This window comes from Sorex araneus, chromosome 1, assembly GCF_027595985.1.
Source record: "Sorex araneus isolate mSorAra2 chromosome 1, mSorAra2.pri, whole genome shotgun sequence".
Taxonomy (NCBI): domain Eukaryota; kingdom Metazoa; phylum Chordata; class Mammalia; order Eulipotyphla; family Soricidae; genus Sorex; species Sorex araneus.
Window position 1 is genome coordinate 310,669,066 of NC_073302.1, and position 19,438 is coordinate 310,688,503.

The 19,438-nt window shown below is 39.3% G+C and overlaps 1 non-coding gene across 1 annotated transcript; it reads right to left on the minus strand.

Moving 5' to 3' along the window:
- Window positions 1-7,858: 7,858 nt before the first annotated feature.
- Window positions 7,859-7,966, minus strand: LOC129401298 (U6 spliceosomal RNA). The gene has a single exon (XR_008628229.1). It is a non-coding gene; the product is annotated as a U6 spliceosomal RNA (small nuclear RNA).
- Between the last annotated feature and the right edge of the window lie 11,472 nt (window positions 7,967-19,438).

The following is a 19,438-nucleotide window of genomic DNA, read 5'->3' on the forward strand; positions in this document are numbered from 1 at the left end:
AAATGGCACAATTGGAAGGACCAAGGCAGCTAATAGGGCAGTTCTTGGGTGTGATGCCCGGGGCATAGTTATCACAGGGATCTTGCCTCCCTGCAGGATGTCAGTAATACTGTGATAGATATTAAAAAGAAAATGCAGCCACTGGGATATAGGTCTGAATTACAAGGTCAAAGGAATGGAAGAAGAAAAGACTTTTACTAGAGCATCCGTGCAGTCAACTCTTTGATTTGAGTAACTCATGCACACCACTAGAAAGAAATTTTCAAGGAGCAGATCCTCATAAATCTTTTCCTTAGATTTATATTTCTTTGGCTTCTCCCACCTTTGTTCTCTCCCACCAAATGGATTCTGTGTAGACTTGTTGAGTGAAGAACATCATGCCCACCCCTCCCTCCAGATTTATTCTGTTAGCTGGAGTGATCGTTCAACAGGAAGAGTTTTTCCTTGCACTCACCTGATCCAGGTACAATCCCTGGCATCCCACAGAGTCCCCTGAGCACCGCCAGGAGCAATTCCTGAGTGTAGAGCCTAGGGGTAACCCCTGAGCATCGCTGGGTGTGACCAAAAAAAGCAAAAAAGAAGCAAGATTTATACTGCACTTCATGGTTTTTTTTAATCACCATGAGATACCATTACAAAGCTTTCATAATTGAGTTTCAGTCATACAACGATCTAACTACCCAACGACCTCCACCAAGGTGCATTTTCCACCACCTATGTTTCAGTTTCCCTCGCACCACCCCTTGCCTCTGTGGCAGGCACCTTCCTTATTTCTCTCTACTTTGGGGCATCATGGCTTATACTGCACTTCTTGAATCTTGATCTTCTCACGGGGAATACCTCTACCCGTTGCATGAAATGTGCCAGCCTCTGCCAGGGACCTGCCAAAGGGCAGACTTTGGAATCTGAGGATAAACCCCTCTAACCTTGGGCTTTCACTTTACATCACTGCACCCTTCTGCTGAGCTCACTTCTCTCTTCTCTACTTCTTTTTCTTCGCAGATGTTAGTAAACCTGCCACCCTCCCACCATGTCCCTTTGGGTCTAAGGTTGGTGACAGCCTTTTTCCTCTAACGATGCAGAGAAACTGGCATGACTGCTACAGTCTCACCAAAGTTTTCTAAAATGTATCAAACCCTTTCCCAGTTCTCCTTGTTTCCTGGGACCTCTGCTTCTTCCTGGCACACTTGCTGAATTAAAGGAGCCAATCCTGGGGCTGGAGCCATAGCACAGCAGATAGGTCATTTGCCTTGCACACAGCCAACCCAGGTTCGATTCCCAGCATCCCATATGGTCCCCTGAGCACTGCCAGGAGTAATTCCTGAGTGCAAAGCCAGGAGTAACCCCTGAGCATCGCCGGGTGTGACCTGCCAAAAATAAATAAATAAATAAATAAATAAATAAATAAATTTAAAAAATAAAAGAGCCAGTCCTAAATATTTCTTTATTTCAATTATCATGCCAGTGACTATGTAAGAGTCACTCAGTGGAGGATTCTAATTTGCACACATCCTAGGTTAAAGAGGATGGATTTACACTCTAAAAAGTATAGCCTTCAATTGTCCCTTTCTCAAACCAGCATTTCCCAGCCCTTGATCTGTCTCATAACATGATGTTTAGCTTGACTCTTACTGACTGGGGTGATGGTCCCGTAACAGTTGTTGCCGTGTGAATGCACATTGCCCACTAGAGCTTACACATTATGAAGGCAGTGGTGATGTTCATTGTCTGCAGCACTATGCTCCCTAACAAGGCACCTGGCACATGGTGGACGCCCAATAAACACGTGTTGAGTGAGTGACTAAGTTAAGCAAATAGATAAGAGAGAGAAGGGCCATCTAATTCCTCGTGCCAGACACATCTCAGGCTCAACACCTATTGCAATGGCCCCAGCCCGACATCGGCCTGGATGGCCATTCTTCTCATTCATTGCCTATCCAAGTGCGATCAATCCACAACACCTCAGGCCTTCATGAGTCTTCCCCCATGTCTACTGCCATGAGTGTGTGTGTGCCACTTCCCCAAAATAGAATGTGCATTCATAGAACATAGATATGATGACTGATCTTTTCCCTCCCCTCCCACCCAATTCACGTCGAATAAGAAATTCTATGATTAAGTCCACCCCATGTCAAATGTTCTCTAAAATGGCACAAACACAGACCAAAGAGCTCAAAGTATTTCTCAGCAGTAATTTCTATAACTGCTGAGTGCACATAATGTCTCTGCGACTCAGCCTTTATTTCAGTAACCAGCTCTCTCCTGCAGGCAATCTAATATCTTTCAGGCCCTGAAATTATGTGAAATTTCACATTTCAGTGGACTAAATCACATTTCAGGTTGCTCAACCCTATATTTTTTTTCCTGAAGCAGAAATAGCCCCTTATCCCCAAACACAGGAATGCCTTAACGCAGAAAAAAAAAAATATATATATATATATAATTCTCCATTAATATCTTCAAGCTACTCTAATCACCTTGAATTCAGAATCATTTCAATCGTATGTTTAAACATCTATTTACTTTATTGTAACCAAATTTCTGGCAGCTTCTTTTTTTTGTTTGTTTTGGGGTCACACCCGGCGATGCACAGGGGTCACTCCTGGCTCTGCACTCAGGAATTACTCCTGGTGGTGCTCAGGGGACCATATGGGATTCTGGGAATCAAACCCGGGTCGGCCGCATGCAAGGCAAATGCCCTACCCGATGTGCTATCGCTCCAGCCCCTCTATCAGCTTCTTGAAGACCCTCTCTTTTTGTATATCATTCCACCTCACTTGGTTTGGGGCATGGCCCAAAAAATGAAACAAGTCATTAACAAGTAAGATAATATTTTGATTATTTTCATTTGGAGGATAACATGGATGTGCTCAGGGATCACTGCTGGAAAGTGCTAGATGGACCATAAACAGTGCCAGGAATATAACCCAGGTCGACTGCAAGCAAGGCAAGCACCTCACCAGCTGTACTATCTCTCTGGTCTCAACCTAATTTTAACATCAATAACAATGTGTGATGTAATAGACCTACCCAAATATGTAGTTGGCTTTCTAGGCTACAAATCTGAAAGGCTGTAAAATCATTGAGACACTTATTGCATTCCTTCGTGCTGTATAATTCTTTCTGTTTTCCATAAGTGCACACTTTTGGAAGAGAAATTGATTTTGTTTGATATGCCCTGGATATGATCTGATCTCTCTGAAAAGCTTCTACCTAGGACTAATCAAGCTTATGCACACTTTGGGATAAACTTACCTAACTGCAACATCTATAAAAGTTATCTAACCTCTTGTAACCCTATCAAAATTAGATGTTGTTTAAATACAAATTATAAATACAAATTATTTTTTATCCCAAATTATATAGTCCTAGGAAAATACTCAGAAGCCAAAAAGTAAAATTAGCCTAGTAAGAAAAAAATATATTTTGAAAGTCTGTTTAGTCTTTTTCCAAGAAGGAGTAAATCACAATTCCAACATGTGCCAGTACGTAGAGGGATAAGGTACAATGTGTACAGGGTAACAAGAGTACAGGGGGCTGTCCCATCGTGTGACAGTTCAAAATTTGACGTTTGAACTCTCACCACACTTTGTGAACTTCCGGAAAGCTCTACATAATTAACCACTAATGAAATTTTACAAGGAAAAAAATTACAGGTGGTATTAGAAATCTCTTTAAGTCTGAGGCAGCAAATTCCATGAGAATGATTACCTTCCTATATGAGAGGCTGCCACAGAAAGGCTCAGAAACATATCTGTCCCCAACAGCTAATCATTCACCTATTATCAAACCCTCTAGAATCATAATACCTCAGTCCCAACTGTGAGCCTGCAAATATGTGACAAACAATTGATGAATTGCAGTGACCAGCCGAATTGGTAATGTGCCTTGGGATTCAAGAGCTCCACCCACCCTATGTGTGAGAAGAATTTATGAAGATAACATGACATGCTAATATATTTTTACAGCTTAAACAAGATATTCCATGCCATTTTTGTGCACCACACATAGTTTATCAATATAACTCCTAAGACCTTTATCCTCTTTTGTTCCTTTGCTGCTGCATATAATGTAATTATCAAAAAGGTTAAGACTACCTGATGAGTAAAAGCATTTGAACCCCAGACAGAAGCTCTTTCTCTCTTTCTCTATTTTTCGTTTCACTTTTTAATGCATTTTGAATTTTGTTCCTTTTACTGCACTTGTCTAAATGCAATATTCAGCCATGGCAGCAGCATGGATAAAATGTCTGGATGGCATGAGTGTGACCTTTGCAAGCCTCATTCTTCTATCTCCTTGTGTATGGGTCAGGTGCTGTGGCAAATCCTCAAGCAGCCTTGGCCAGAATTCAGCTAACGATCAGAGAGAAATCAAGGTCACCACTTTGGAAGGATAAAGCTGTTACTTCATAGGTAGAAAAGACATCAGCGCTGTCCTCTCCCTTAGCTGTTGGTGAATGTCAGATCTACGTGTGAAAGCTGTTCTCATTCGCTAATAGGTTTTGCAGTTAATTATGGAAAAGTTCTTCAGGCATCCCTGCTTAATCATATTTCATAGATTAAAAATGTATTCTGCTTGGAGTAGTCGAGAATATTCTTGTAAATTGAAAGAGTTTATAGGCACCAGGCCTGTCGTTGCTTATAATAAACTAGAATAAACAACTAACGTTGGGTGAGTCACCAGTCCAGGCCTCTCACAGTGTACTAGCCCTGAATTAGCTCACTTAGTCCTTATACAAGCGTAAAAGATAGGAGCGATTATGATGCTCATTTTCTAAATGAGGAAACAGGCTTTTGGAGTTGACACAAGGTAGAGAAACAAAGGAAAGCTATAAGTGAAGTTCATGACACAAAATGCATGTTGATGCATGTTCTTAAAAGCAAGGTCTAACAGTTTCTACAAAAATGCATTTGCATTTAATGTTGCATTGAAAGTTCTCAAATATATTGGGGCCGGAGCAATAGCACAGTGGGTAAGACGTTTGCCTTGCACGCGGCCAACCCCGAGTTCGATCCCCGGCATCCCATATGGTCCCCCGAGTACCGCCAGGAGTAATTCCTGAGTGCACAGCCAGGAGTAACCCCTGAGCATCGCTGGGTGTGACCCAAAAAGCAAAAAAAAAAAAAAAAAAAAAAATAGAAAGAAAGTTCTCAAATATAAAGCATGAGCTAGAATAAGATTTCACCCTATCAGAAATCCTCTAAGTCCAACAAATACGGATGAATGAGTTCACCTAATGTGAAATGTGATCTTGAAAAATGTACCTAAAACTGCTGAAACTTCATCTCATTTGTATAGTACTCACAGGATAAATGAGATCTTGAATGTTGGTACCTAAGAAGATGGCAACAAATGAAAGCATTTTCCCTTTAATCCTTTCAGAGATTTTCAATAATTAAGATAATTTAGTTTGAAAATAAACTTCCTTATGCCTAGTTTCCCTCTTCATACTATGCACGCAGCAGTTTCATAAATATCTACTGAAAATGGAATGTTTCCAGTAAGCATTTTAGGAAAATATTTCCAAATTGGAACATGAGTAATAACTACTGCCTACTGAATTGTCAATCAGGAATCACCGAAGGCAGCCAAATCCCAAGAAATTCAGTTCAAAGTACACCATGCTCTGAAATTGAAATTTTAAGTAAACAATATACAAGAGAGACTCAGTCACCTGGAGAGAATGTTCACCTTTAAAAGATATGCAAACAGCAAACCATAAAGCCCAAAAGGGGAGAGAGAGAGAGAGAGAGAGAGAGAGAGAGAGAGAGAGAGAGAGAGAGAGAGGTGCCTGCCATAGAGGCAGACGTCTGACTTGGGAAGGGGGAGGGAGGGAAACTGGGACATTAGTAGTGGGAAATGTACACTGGTGAAGGATTAGGTACAGAACATTGTATGACTGAAACCAAATCATGAACAATTCTGTAAATGTGCACCTCACAATGATTCAACTAAAATAACTTTTTTAAATATATGCAACATACTGCTGATGGAGAAAGGTGCTAAGTGCAGATTAGATCATACACTCATCATGTTCACTATTGAGCATTTGAAATGTGGTTCGTCCAAAAGAGATATGCCCTAAGAATAAAATAAACATTAGAGTTCAAAGAAATATTATCAACTTTCTCTTTAAAATTTTATACTAACTACATGTTAAGTTGTTATATTTTGAATATATCATTTATAATATCAATGCATAAGACAAACTGAATTAGTATATTTATATATTATTAAAATTAAATTCATATTTTCTTTTTATTGCGATTGCTAGAAACTAATAATGTGACTATTGATGGTCCATGGGGTAGTTCAATTGTTCAAGGTTATGCCAGAATGTTTACCAAATATAATCAAAGTCACTATAAAACAAAATAATTAGTAATGAAAATGTAAAAGACACATAAATACAAAATCTAGAGAATCAGTTTGAAGTCATTTGGAGCATCTTAAGAACTACTTAGAGAAGGTAAATTAATGACCAATATATTTAATAAAATGGAAATAATTCTACAATAAAAATTTATCATTATTTTAGTTTTCTATGCTCATCAAAACACAATGCCACAAACTATGAAGTTTTATAAAATAGAAATTTAGGAGCTGGAGTGAAATACAGCAGGCTACCTTGCATGCCACCAAGCCAGATTGGGTCCCTGGTACTCCCTATGGTCCCACAAGCACCACCAGGAGTTATCCCTGTGCACAAAGCCAGAAATAATTACTGAACTTCCACCAAGTGTGCCCCAACACCCCCCCCAAAAAAAAACAAAAAGGAAATTCAGTTGTCACACAGTTCTGGTAGTTGGAGTTCCAAGGTCCAGTGTGCAGAAGTCTGGGTTGAGATCTTTCTCTCTCTGGGCCACTAGATAGCTACCTTCTCACTGTGTTCTTACCTAGTCTCCATGTGTAAGCACAGATCTGTGACCTAATTTCCTCTCTGTTTAAGAACACCCGCCATATTGGATTGTACACATTAGTACGAGCTAGGTTTACCTTAATTACCTCTTATGAGGGTCAATTCCGAATTCAATCCTATTCTTTGGTACCAGGGCCTAGGACTTCAACATGTGAATTGGGGGAATGACCACAATTTAACCTATTATAATCATTCAGATAGAATAATGTAAAAGAAAGTTCAAGGGCCATTAGGGGGATTGCCCAATAGCTGGAAGACTGCTTCATGAGCAGAGGGGAGAAGGCAGATGGAATAGAGAAGGGATCACTAAGAAAATGATGGCTGGAAGAACCAGTTGGGATGGGAGATGAATGCCAAAAGTAGATAATGGACCAAACATAATGACCTCTCAGTGTCTGTGTTGCAAGCTATAATGCCCAAAAGTAGAGAGAGAGTATGGAAAATATTGTCTGCCTTAGAGGCAGGGGGAGGGTGGGAAAGGGGGGTTATACCTGGGATATTGGTGGTGGGGAATATGCACTGGTGGAGGGATGGGTGTTTGATCATTGTGAGATTGTAACCCAAACATGAAAGCTTGTAACTATCTCATGGTGATTCAATATAATTTAAAAAATTTTTTAAAAAAGAAAGTTCAAGGGCCAGGAACAAGGTTCAGCTTGTGTGAGGTCATGGATTTACTTCCTGGCAGAGAGCAAAAAGGAAAACCTATCACGAACATTTTTCCTTTTCTCTGACAATAAAAATTATTTTCTGTTATATAAATAAATTCTTAAGTGAATCTAACTAGTCAAATAGGAAACTCTCTCCGAAGGTAAATATTTATTACCTCTAGATATTCATTATTTACAGAAATTATTTGAAACTCCACTGTATAAATCAATTATTGTAAGTCTTTTTTTATTTTTATTAGAGAATCACTGTGATGTACAGTTACAAACTAAAAATATGGAGCGCTTCATGAATTTGCATGTCATCTTTGTGCAGGGGCCATGCTAATCTTCTCTGTATCATTCCAATTTTTAGTATATGTGCTGCTGAAGTGAGCACTGTAAGTCTTTTTTAATAAGAGTTTATTTCCCCATGCTTAACCACCTATGGTGAATACTTTCCTGCCAGGGCAGAATAGAAATTTTTAAGGCAACATTGTTCAGTACTGTATAGGATAGGACTACTGAACATTCACATAATCTGAGCTTTGAGTTGTTCCCAAGTACAGTCTTCTTTAAGATCTCTTGCAGGGCCAGAGCGATAGTACAGCGGGTAGGGCATTTGCCTTGTATGCGGGCTACCGGGGTCCAGTCCCCAGCATCCCATATGATCCCCCAAGTAACTCCAGGAGTAATTCCTGAGTGCAGAGCCAGGAGTAACCCCTGAGCATTGCTGGGTGTGACCCAAAAACCAAAAAGAAAAAAAAATCTCTTCCGAATGTTTCAAAATAGTGATTGGGTTGATGTGCTCTAGTTAAGAGTACAAACAGCCTTAAAAACGGATCAGCTCAGGCCCAGAGATGAACCGGGAGCCGCGGCACGAGAAGCAGACCATCCGCGCCTATTGACTGTGATCCTGAGGTCTCCTAACCCATTTTGGCACCAGAGCGGATTCTTGCAGCCATCCATTTTGACTGTGAACTGAGCTAAAATATTAGAAACCCAAAACTGCGCGGCCGCTATCGCAGCCACGCGGACTCAAAGTCTTCACTCTTAGCAATGAAGAGAAATTATTAGATGATGCCTATTCAGCAGGCCTGATTGTTGGGGAAAATTTCCAATCAATAATAGTGAGTTCTGTATGGAAATATGGAATGTACTCAATATATAGAGAGAGAATAATGGGAATATCATTAGCTACTTAGATGGGGAGTGGGGTGGGAGGGGGGTGTATTGGGGTTCTTGGTGGTGGAACGGGTGCACTGGTGAAGGGATGGTGGTTTAATCAGTATTTGACTGTGACTCAAACCTGAAAGCTTTGTATTTTTTTTCTTTCTTTCACGGTGGTTCAATAAAATATTTCTTTAAAAAAAAAACGGATCAACTCAAATCCTCTCGTTTTCTGGTGTTTCTTAACTCTATGACGCAAAGAAGGTTGTTTAACTGATCCATATATCAATTTGTTCATTGATATAATGAGAAGATAGAGAAACACCTTTTATTTTGGCAATGTAATAATAAAATATTTTTATTTATTTCATTTTTTTTTTGTTCCAGCCAGTTTCCTTCATGCTTCTCTTTTTTGTCACCTAACCCCAAAGAAAGGACATACCTCTTCAAAAACTTACTTGGGAAACTCTAGAGTCTGAATTTTGTTTTGTAAATTAGTAACCTACATTTCCTGGTAAATAAAATTTTAAGTTACAATTGAAGAAGAGCGGGATGGGGAGGGAGTACTTTGGCAAAGGAGTATTAATTAGCATAGGATTAAAAAGACATTAAAGAGAAAGTGAGGATGGGAAAACACCTTCTATCAATCCCATTAAAGCCTGCATTAGGTGCAGGGAAAAGAGAAGAGAAAGAGAAATAGTTCATAGAAACAAGAGTCAAACAATAGCCAAGGTGAATTCAAAGCTTGGTTTTGATTCAGAGTAGAATCCAGAAGTAGGTAAAGGGGAAATGACCCCAAAATAATTCACTCCAACGGGAAACCCAAGCCATAAGGTGAGTTCAGCTTTCCTGACACATTAACAAAATGTGTTCAAACCAACTCTGAAAAACTGAGAGCAAACTGTCTACCTAATTGTAGGAAGTAACAGATTTTATGATCCCCAAACCTCTTTTTTGTTCCTTTGGATTCATAAAAAAATTTGGAAACATCTTGTCAGCAAGACAAGCAATCAGTAATGAAAAAAATTGTTACTGACTAGTTTTTCAGAAGGATTACAGGAACATCTGGTTAGAATTGCACACTCATTTTAATCTTTTCTGAAAAGCCTTTAGCTTGGAATAAGGAGTAACCAGTTGTTTCAAAAAATGGTAACATTAATTGACACATAATTATTTTACTGTGACATTTTATAAACATATATCTTACCATGTAAATGTTGATTCTTAAGTCATGGTGAAAATAGCTAATTAAAATCCTCTGAACAGCTAATTATACTTCTTTTCAATACAAATTTCCTTGTTTTTACTGCTTATTAGTTCAGTCATTTAAACTGTACTTGATGCTACATTCAAAAAAACACCAATGATAGTCTAATACAGATTTCAAAGAAATGATTTGTTTTGGGCTGTCAATTGTGGCTTTGTCTCATCACTAAGCTTGAGCCAGAAAACTTCAAAATGCTATAGGCTATAAAACATGCTTCTGTCATTACTAGAATTTTTTAATTTGTAACCAAAAATACTTCAAGTGCTGTTATTAGGAACATTATTTGTGATGGACATTTGAATAAAAAAAGACTTCCACTTGGGTTCACAATTTAATGATTTAATGCTTAAATCTTTATTGTCCTTTCTATGTTAAGTGGAAATTTTGACTATTTATGAAAAGTTATGGAAAGCAGATACCTTAGACTTTTCTGAATGATCATTAGCTGGTAGAGAGAAATATTTAATGAACTCAGTAGGCACTGAAAATGAACAAAAAAAGAATAGAGAGAGCTAAAAATCAAGTATGGCATTTGTCTTCCAAAAAGACATCTGAGGTTCTCCGCCAAGATGTGACCCAAGAGGCCGCATGTGTGTGGCCTCTCCATTGCTGAATGACCATGATCCCAGAGGCCACCTATCTACTTTTGGCACCAGCAGCTTCTTGCAGAAACGTCTCTAGACTGTGAACTAAGCCATGGCCCCATGCTGCCCCAGGAGGGGAAAGGTTTGTCTCCCTGGGCTTTACCTTTCCGGGGAGCGGTGGGGAGTGGGTCACCATCTTATAAGGACCACTAAAGAGAGTTACAAGCTTGCAATGATGCAATTTCTGGCAGAAATTTCCCTGGACTTAGTTACTAAAATACTAAACTACAGAAACCCAAAACCACGCAGCCTCGATAGCCGTGATTATAAGAGATATAAGAGACCTCATATTTCTTCATTCTCAGCAATGGAAAACAAATTATCAAATGTTTCCTTTTCAGCAGGTCTGATTTTGGGGGGTGTGACTACAAACAATAATGGTGAGTTTTTTGTTGAAATATTGAATGTAATCAAAGTAAAGAGAAAGTAAAGTGAAAATTATCAGCTACACAGGCGGGAGGTGGGGTGGGATGGGAGGTATACTGGGGTTCTTGGTGGTGGAACATGTGCACTGGTGAAGGGATACGTGTTCGATCATTGTATAACTGAGACTTAAGCCTGAAATCTTTGTAACTTTCCACATGGTGATTCAATTTTTTTTTAAAAAAAAAGGACAGGGGCCGGAGCAATAGCACAGCGGGTAGGGCGTTTGCCTTGCACGCGGCCGACCCGGGTTCGATCCCCGGCATCCCATATGGTCCCCCAAGCATCGCCAGGAGTAATTCCTGAGTGCAGAGCCAGGAGTAACCCCTGAGCATCGCTGGGTGTGACCAAAAAAGCAAAAAAAATAAAAAATAAATTTAAAAAAAAGGACATCTGAGGTTTTATCCCGAGCATCAAGTATGGTTTCCTGAGTCTCACCAGGAGTTATCCTTGAGAACAGAACTAGGCATTAGCCCTGAGCACAGCCAGGTATGGCACAAAAACAAAAACAAACTGAACTTTAAAGAAGTTAAGCCAGAGTGGTAGTACAGTGGGTAGGACAATTGTCCTGCATGCAGCTTCCCCAAATTCAACCTCTGACACCACATATGGTTCTCCAATCCCAGACAGCAGTAAGTCTTGAGCACAGTCAGTTATGAAGGGCCAGAGAGATGGTTCAACAAGCTGGACTACATGTTCTTCATGCAGGAGGCATGAATTCAGTTATTCAGTTCCCACCAACACATGACACCCAGAGCACCAATCCAGGAGCAGACCTTGAACACTACTGGGTGTGACTCAAAATATCAAAAATAAGTAAACAAATATGGGGCCGGAGCGATAGCATGGCGGGTAAGGCGTTTGCCTTGCACTCGGCCAACCCGGGTTCGATCCCCGGCATCCCATATGGTCCCCCAAGCACTGCCAGGAGCAATTCCTGAGTGCAAAGCCAGGAGTAACCCCTGAGCATTGCTGGGTGTGAAAAAAAATAAGAAAAAAAAAGAAAAAAGAAAAAAATAAGTAAACAAATAAAGATAAGAAGAGAAGCATTTCTTTAAAGTGATAATGGCAGCAGCTTCTTCTGCCCAAACTACTAACAGGTGAGTCCCTCCGCTAGGCAAGCAACCTACAGAGCCAGGCTGGAACCGAGGGGACAGGACCCTACCCAGGATCCCCAGATTAACCCCTGCCCAAAAGAACTCTGCTTTTTCCCACCAGCCTGCTGCTTCCCCGTAGCTTTTTCAGCCCAGCCAATTCACAGAGACCAAAAGGAGACCAAATGCGGCTCCAACTTCACCCTCCACTACTGAAATACTGAACTATGTGGCTACAGTTGTGGCCTTCTATGTGAGGCCACTATTCCTTCGATGTCAATGTCAACTGAAGATGCCAATATCCCCATGGAAGCCCACAATCCTCATTGCCTCTAAGGGCAGAATCACTACATATCACAGGAGTGAACTATAAAAACTCACCTGAGAACAGAAGACATAAAAGGGAAAATGGCATAAAAGTCCACCACGGCCAGTGAGTGAAGATAGTATCCCATAAGGCTAAAGCAGCACCAACCAGTTCTATAGCCCTCTAATGAATATTTTAGGGACACTGTGATGCACATGTTGAATCAGCTCAAAAAAGCAAAGGTACAGGTACAAGAATGTATGAGAGCAGAAGTGAGGAAGCTCCAATCACAAGTGACAGAATTGAAGACAATGGTAGATGAAATTAAAACTCCCAATGGAAAAACTCAATAGCAGAGTAATAACAGTTGAGGAAAAATAGTGAGCTCTAAGATAAGATTCAGGAAACATCCAGAAACTAACAGAAGATGAAAGAAAGCCTGAAAAACAATGAACAGCACATTAGGCAACTACAGGTAAATTCAAGGGTAATAATATATGAATCATCCAAGTCTCTAAAGAACAGGAAGGAGAATTCAATGAAGAACCAATAGTCCAAGGAATCATATATTTGAGTTTTCCAAGAGCTGAGAAGTCCATGGACCCAAATTCAAGAGGCTCAAAGGGTCCTGGCCAAGAGGGATCCTAAAAGAAAAAATCCAAAACACGCTGTAATAATAATAACAAAAGTCAATGACGGGAAATAAAATATTAAAAGCAACAAGATAAAAGAAGGAACTCACATACAAAGGAAACTCCATAAGATTTAAGCCAATCTATCACATAGGACTCTATTGGCCAGCTGAGAATGGTACAATATAATTTTTTAAAAGTAGAATGAAACCAATACCCATCAAGAATACCCAGATAGCTTATCATTCAGATTTGAAGGAATGACACAAAATTTCGTGGGTAAGCAAAAGTTTAGGAGCTTCACCAGCTTGAAACCTGTTTTCAAGATGTTTGCAAGAAATATTTAAGTTTATTTAAAATACAAGATAAATCTCACAATCATTCATAACTTTTACAGAATAAAGCTGGAATCCTTCCATGATCTTTAGCCCCTTTCACCATGTATGTACACAGAGAAGAGATAGCCAGTCCTGCTGAGCATCCTTGGAAGAACTCAAACAATCTGCTACACTTCCAAATCTCCAGAAGAAGATGTGAAAAAGCTATCAAAAATGAACTATTTTTTATAATTGTCTAATAGACTAACAAGTACAGGATAATGAAGAAAAAAAAATTTGTTTGAGGTAATTTAATATACCATATTAACAACTAGTAAGAAATTTTACATAGATTGTGTGAGGATATAAAATAATAATGTGTAATCACTGTGCTTTGACCAATTATATATTGGGTAAGGAAATATATTGATTGTGGGGAAGCTTGCATTCAAACCCTTAAAGAAAGAATAAATTCAGGGGAGAAAATATTTGTATTCAAGACATCATATTGGTTGATATCTAGGACACATAAAATACAAAGATTACCAAAAAAACTCCAATAACCCCATCAAAAAATGGGGAGAGGAAATGAATAGACATCTCTTTGAGGAAGACCACGGAAAAATGCTCATCGTCACTTGTTACTAGAGTAATCCAAATCAAGATTACAATGAGAGACCATCTCATATCAGTGAGAGGAGCACATATGAAAAATAATAGGAACAAAAGACCAGTATGACAAAAATAGTTGGGAATGATCATGCTGGAAAAGATCTGAGGGTTAAAAGTAGATAAGAGGACTTTCTTTATAACTTTTAAGTATCAATATTGCAAACCACAATGCCCAAAAGGAGAGAGAGAGAGAGAGAGAGAGAGAGAGAGAGAGAGAAGAAAAGCACCTGACATAGAGGCAGGAAGGGGGTGGGCGTGGGAGGTGATGGGAGGGAGCCTGGGGACACTGGTGCTGGGAAATGTACACTGGTGGAGGGATGGGTATTGGAATACCATATGACTGAAATCCAATCATGAACAGCTTTGTAAGGGTCCATCTCACAGTAATTCCATTAAAAAGTTTTTTAAAAAGTAATAGGAACAATTTATGTTGGCAGGCATGTGATGAAAAAGGAACTCTCATACGCTGTTGGTGGGAATGTTGTCTTGTCCAATGCCTATGGAAACAGTATGGAGAGTTCTCAGTAAACTAAAAATTGAGCTGCCATATAACGCAGCAATTCAACTTTTGGTTATCTATCCCGAGAGCAGAAAAAATTATTCAAAATAATGTGTGAATCCACAGCAGACTGGTCTGGGCTGAGAACTCGGGAAGCCTCAGAGCGGAGGGCAGAGTCCCCTGTCTGCCTAAAGCCAGCAGCCCACAGCCCCAACCAACATGCTCCACAGGCGAACCTCAAACTGCCAAGCCACCAAACTGCTCCAGATCTACAGCTCCTGGGTGGTGCACCACCTCAGAATCCATAATTGACTGTAATTCTATCAACAGTCAGCACCCAGAGACTTAAAAGCAAGCTTCCAGAAGCTTGTAGCCTACTTCTCCCTCTGGGAGAAACTGGCAATCTTCTGAGAATTTCCTGCCCACATGGGACAGCCTTGCAAGCTTCCCTTGGTGTATTCATATGCTAAATCCAGTAACAAGCTGGATCTCATTCCCCTGACCCTGAAAGAGCCCCCAGTGCGACATCCTTGGGAGGACCAAGTCTAGATAGACTTCTAAGATCTCAGGGAAAGGACGAATGGAGAGGTTACCGAGCCCACTCGAGAAATCGAGGATTAACAGGGATTTCGTGAATGTAGCATTATGCTTGGTAACAATTGCTTATCTGAGTTTATAAAACAAATAAAGAGAAAATAGATCCCAGAAACTATGACAAATAATGCCCTCCTGGTCACATTTTAAAACTTACTCCTCACTCTGGTGAAAGGATGGGTGCTGGATCATTGTGTGACTGAAACCCAATTATGAACAGCTTTGTAATGGTCTATCTCATGGATATTCAATTTTTAAAAAAATTTTTAAGTAATGTGAAGTTTATACCCAGCGAAATGAGCTTACTCGATGGCTGAATAGCAGTACTTCTACACTGAAAAATAAAAACTCACTCCTCTTTTATAATGTGCAATTGAACCATCTATGTTTTTGATACATTTTAAATGTCTCAGGTAGTTACCAATAAACCTTGATTAATTTATAATGCTTTTATAGATAATGAATTATTGGACAATGAAGACATTCTGCAACAGAGCAGAAAGCTCAGGAAGAATGCAAGAAGTGATGAAGTGTGAACTGGGGTGGCCAGATCATGCTAAAAGGTGATGATCTGTGATGAAGTGCAACTGAGAATCCCAAGGAATGATGAAGTGATGGACAGTGATCTTGAGTTGGTGGATACATCCATCTATAATAATGGAAAAAAAGTAATGTTTCTGCATGATTATTTAAATGACCAGGAGGAAGCCTGAAATTCCACTGAGCTAATTTTGATGCATGGGAATTATATAAACATTAAGAAGACACTTGGAAATTGAATTAGCATTTGGCAAAAAAAATCCCTCAAAATTGTAAGGAAGTCCCATCTTTGAATTTTCTCATGTCTTCTCATGACTGCAGTAATATGTTGTCAGTAAGAAATTTTCAAAGACTGTATCCAAAATAATTCAACTTTCCACACATTTTGAAACTCGATACTGTCACATTTCAGTGTTTATGTATCTGGGATCTCAAGGACTACTACTGTCTTCTTCATTCTCAATGTGGGCTTGCTTTGAAGACAAAGTAATAAGATCTACAAGGACATCTGAAACACATTATATTGTATCTAGTATATATATATATTATATTATATTATATTATATTATATTATGTACATGTATACTGTGTGACCAAAAATAACTCAGTGAATAAATGACTGGATGAAATCAAAATGAACCTACAACCAGACAAAAGAAAAAAGCTACACCTTCCACTTTACATCGGAAGACAGTACTTGATGGGATTGCCTGTACCATTTTTGTTGTTGCTCACAAAATTCCTAAACCACAAGCTGCTTCATTCATCTTAGTACTTGTAGCAGTTTTCAGCACCCAACCTGGAGCTAGAGAGAGAGACTAAATAATAATTGATTCAGGTTCATATTTGTCCTGGGTATTAAATGAAAATATTTTATCTAATATATAATCTTTCTAAAACAGAAGTCTATTTTTCTTGGTTTGGGTTGGGGGGCCACCCCCAGAGGTGGTCCCAGCCAGGGTTAGATGCCCAGTGGAATCTTCCCTGGGACCCCCACCGGCAAAGTATGTACCCCAGCTTCTTCTCCAGCTTGACATATTCTTATCTGTGTTTTTCTTTCTCGCAGGGTAATGACCAACTGCCAAAGCAAACTTTTCATGTGAACTCAGATAGGTTTAAATTCAAATGCTAAAATACATGAATGTATCAATTTCATTTTGCAGCATCTAAGTATGGCCTATAAGAATACAGCACCTGGCTTATCTCTGACCTTCCTTATCTCACCTTAGTCTTTCACATCATTCATTCAGCAATTCAAACTACCTAAGATAATTTTGGTCCAAGTAAACATTGATTTAACATTCACAGAGACTGGTTGGCAATATGTGGGCAATAATCTTTCCCAACACTCATTCCTTAAAATATGACATTCAATCTGTAATAGAGACTCCCATTAAAAACACAGACTTTAAGTTAATATACAAAGCTGCTTCTATTTCAGCTTGTCTGGCTTTTAAGTAAGCATAGTACTTCTATCTTATCAACTCCATTTAACATTCTCAGATACGTTTACCATCCCCCACGTTGCAGCTATAAAAAGAACACTAGTGTCCTCCTTTGCCTTCTCCACTTTATATCTCTTTCCTTAAGAAAAGGTTACCCTAAAAAGCCTTCTGACTATCCCTATTCCTTCTCCACTTACACAGGAGCCAGTAGGAAGAATGTGAGTAAAAGACATCCATGCTTCCTGCTGATGAAAGAAAGGTAAATAGATAAGGTACTATCAGGAAAACCTCGTAACTATTTTTTAAGAAATTTAACAACATTTAAAAAATTGTGTTGAAGAAATAACTTTTCCTAGCACTATAAGACTTAGACACTTAGGAAGAAAAGCGAACATATATCCAGAAGGCAAGGGGCAGTAAGGAGATCTATAGTGGACCAGATACAGAGTGAAATTTGTCAAAGACTTGGTTTTCCAAATGTGCCTGTCACTTTAATTCATCCATATTCTATATTTCACAACAAGAAGAAAGAAAGTGAACTGGCAGGAAAATGGTCTATGACGTGTGTACTGAAGGATTGACAGTGTGCCATGCCCTTTCTATCCTCTTTTGTTCTATTATTATGTCGTACCTTACAGGACACAGTCATCAATATGACCTGAATGGCACTGCCACAACAGTCCCAGAATGCTCCTTGGTTGGCTGTCCCATTAATGACCAACACCTGTGATAATTGTCTTTGGCAATAGAGTGCAAAAGGGGGGAGAGAACTTCGCCTTACTCAAAGGTGAGCTCTGACTAAATGCAAATGAAGAAAGAGCAGGCTTAAGTTTTATAACATACACCGTCATTACCAAAGACTTAAAACTTAAGACAGTGCTGTCTTGGATCAAGGATGTAACTCAGTAGTAGCGCTCACGCTTCCATTGAGTTCATGAGATCTGGGACTTGATACTCAGCACTGCAAACAACAACCACAGCTGAGAAATCTGAATTTTTGGACTCTGACAACCAAGTGGCTTATGCAGACAGTGATCCTGCCAAAGAGCAGAAGCAAAGTGAGAAAATGGAAGTGAAAAAAGAAGAAAGACAAAACAAGGTATGTTTTCAAGAGCACACTGACAACTATTGGATTCATGGACTCTCACCTACTGATGCACTCTAAAAGTGATGCAGAATATGCCTCAGAAAAATCCCAAACAAAGTAAAACTACCCCCAACTCTATGGTTCATTGGCCAATGACTATCCCAACAGGACTTTTATGCCTGATCACTTGCAAATACCCTAAACATAAGCAAAATACTCTCCAGTGATCAGAGAAACTGGTTAGACTCTCATATCTGCTGTAAGAAGCATCAAGTTGACTGAGCATGAGAATTATAATTACCAATCAGATAAGGGTAATGATATCCCCAATATTTATCCTGTCTAATTCCCACAAGGCTAGATAACAAATGCCAATATAGTATTTGACCAAAATGTTGATAGGAAACCACAGTTAGACTATGAAAATGCAGCATGTATAAGAGATTAAAGCAGCTTTATTTTGAAAGAATTCTTCCCTACTCTAAATTTCTAGAGTATTTTAGAATCAGATTCTATTGACCTACACCCACTAAGATGCAGCCTTATCATATCAGACCTCTCAGGCCAAATCACAGTCTGCCAACTATGCTTGTACTGCTTCTAGCTAAGGATGTTGTTATTGTTTAGATGGTTGGAAGAGCTGGGGAAGGTGAGTAGGGTGTGGTCTAAAGAAGACAATTTCATGACACATGGCATTCAAATTTCATTGTTCATAAATATTTATTGGAGTGCATCCAGGCTCTTTCATTTACATAACGTCCATGGTCATACTGTTATTGGCTTAGGTGAGTCAGTGTGACAGAGACCTAATCTGTAAGACCAGGAGTCTTTCCTTATCTGGCCTATCACAGTGTGTTTTCCAGCCTGAAAAGTAGAACCAGACTCACTCTCAGGGAATCTTTGTGGCAGCACTGATCTCCCAAGGGAGGTTTGTCTCTTCCTTTCTTTAAGAAAACTCAGAACTCCTCATGCAGCTCCTTCAGGCAGCCTCTGAATGTTTAGTACTATTATTCTTCCTATAATGATCAGGATAGAACAAATATTGTCAGTTCTCCAATTATTCCCTGCACAAAACGCGGTTTCTTGTTGGCAATGCTGGATCCAAGAAAGAGGTGCACAAGTAGTGAGAAAAATGAAATAAACTTCAAGATTTCATTTCTAATATGAAGCAATATATTGCC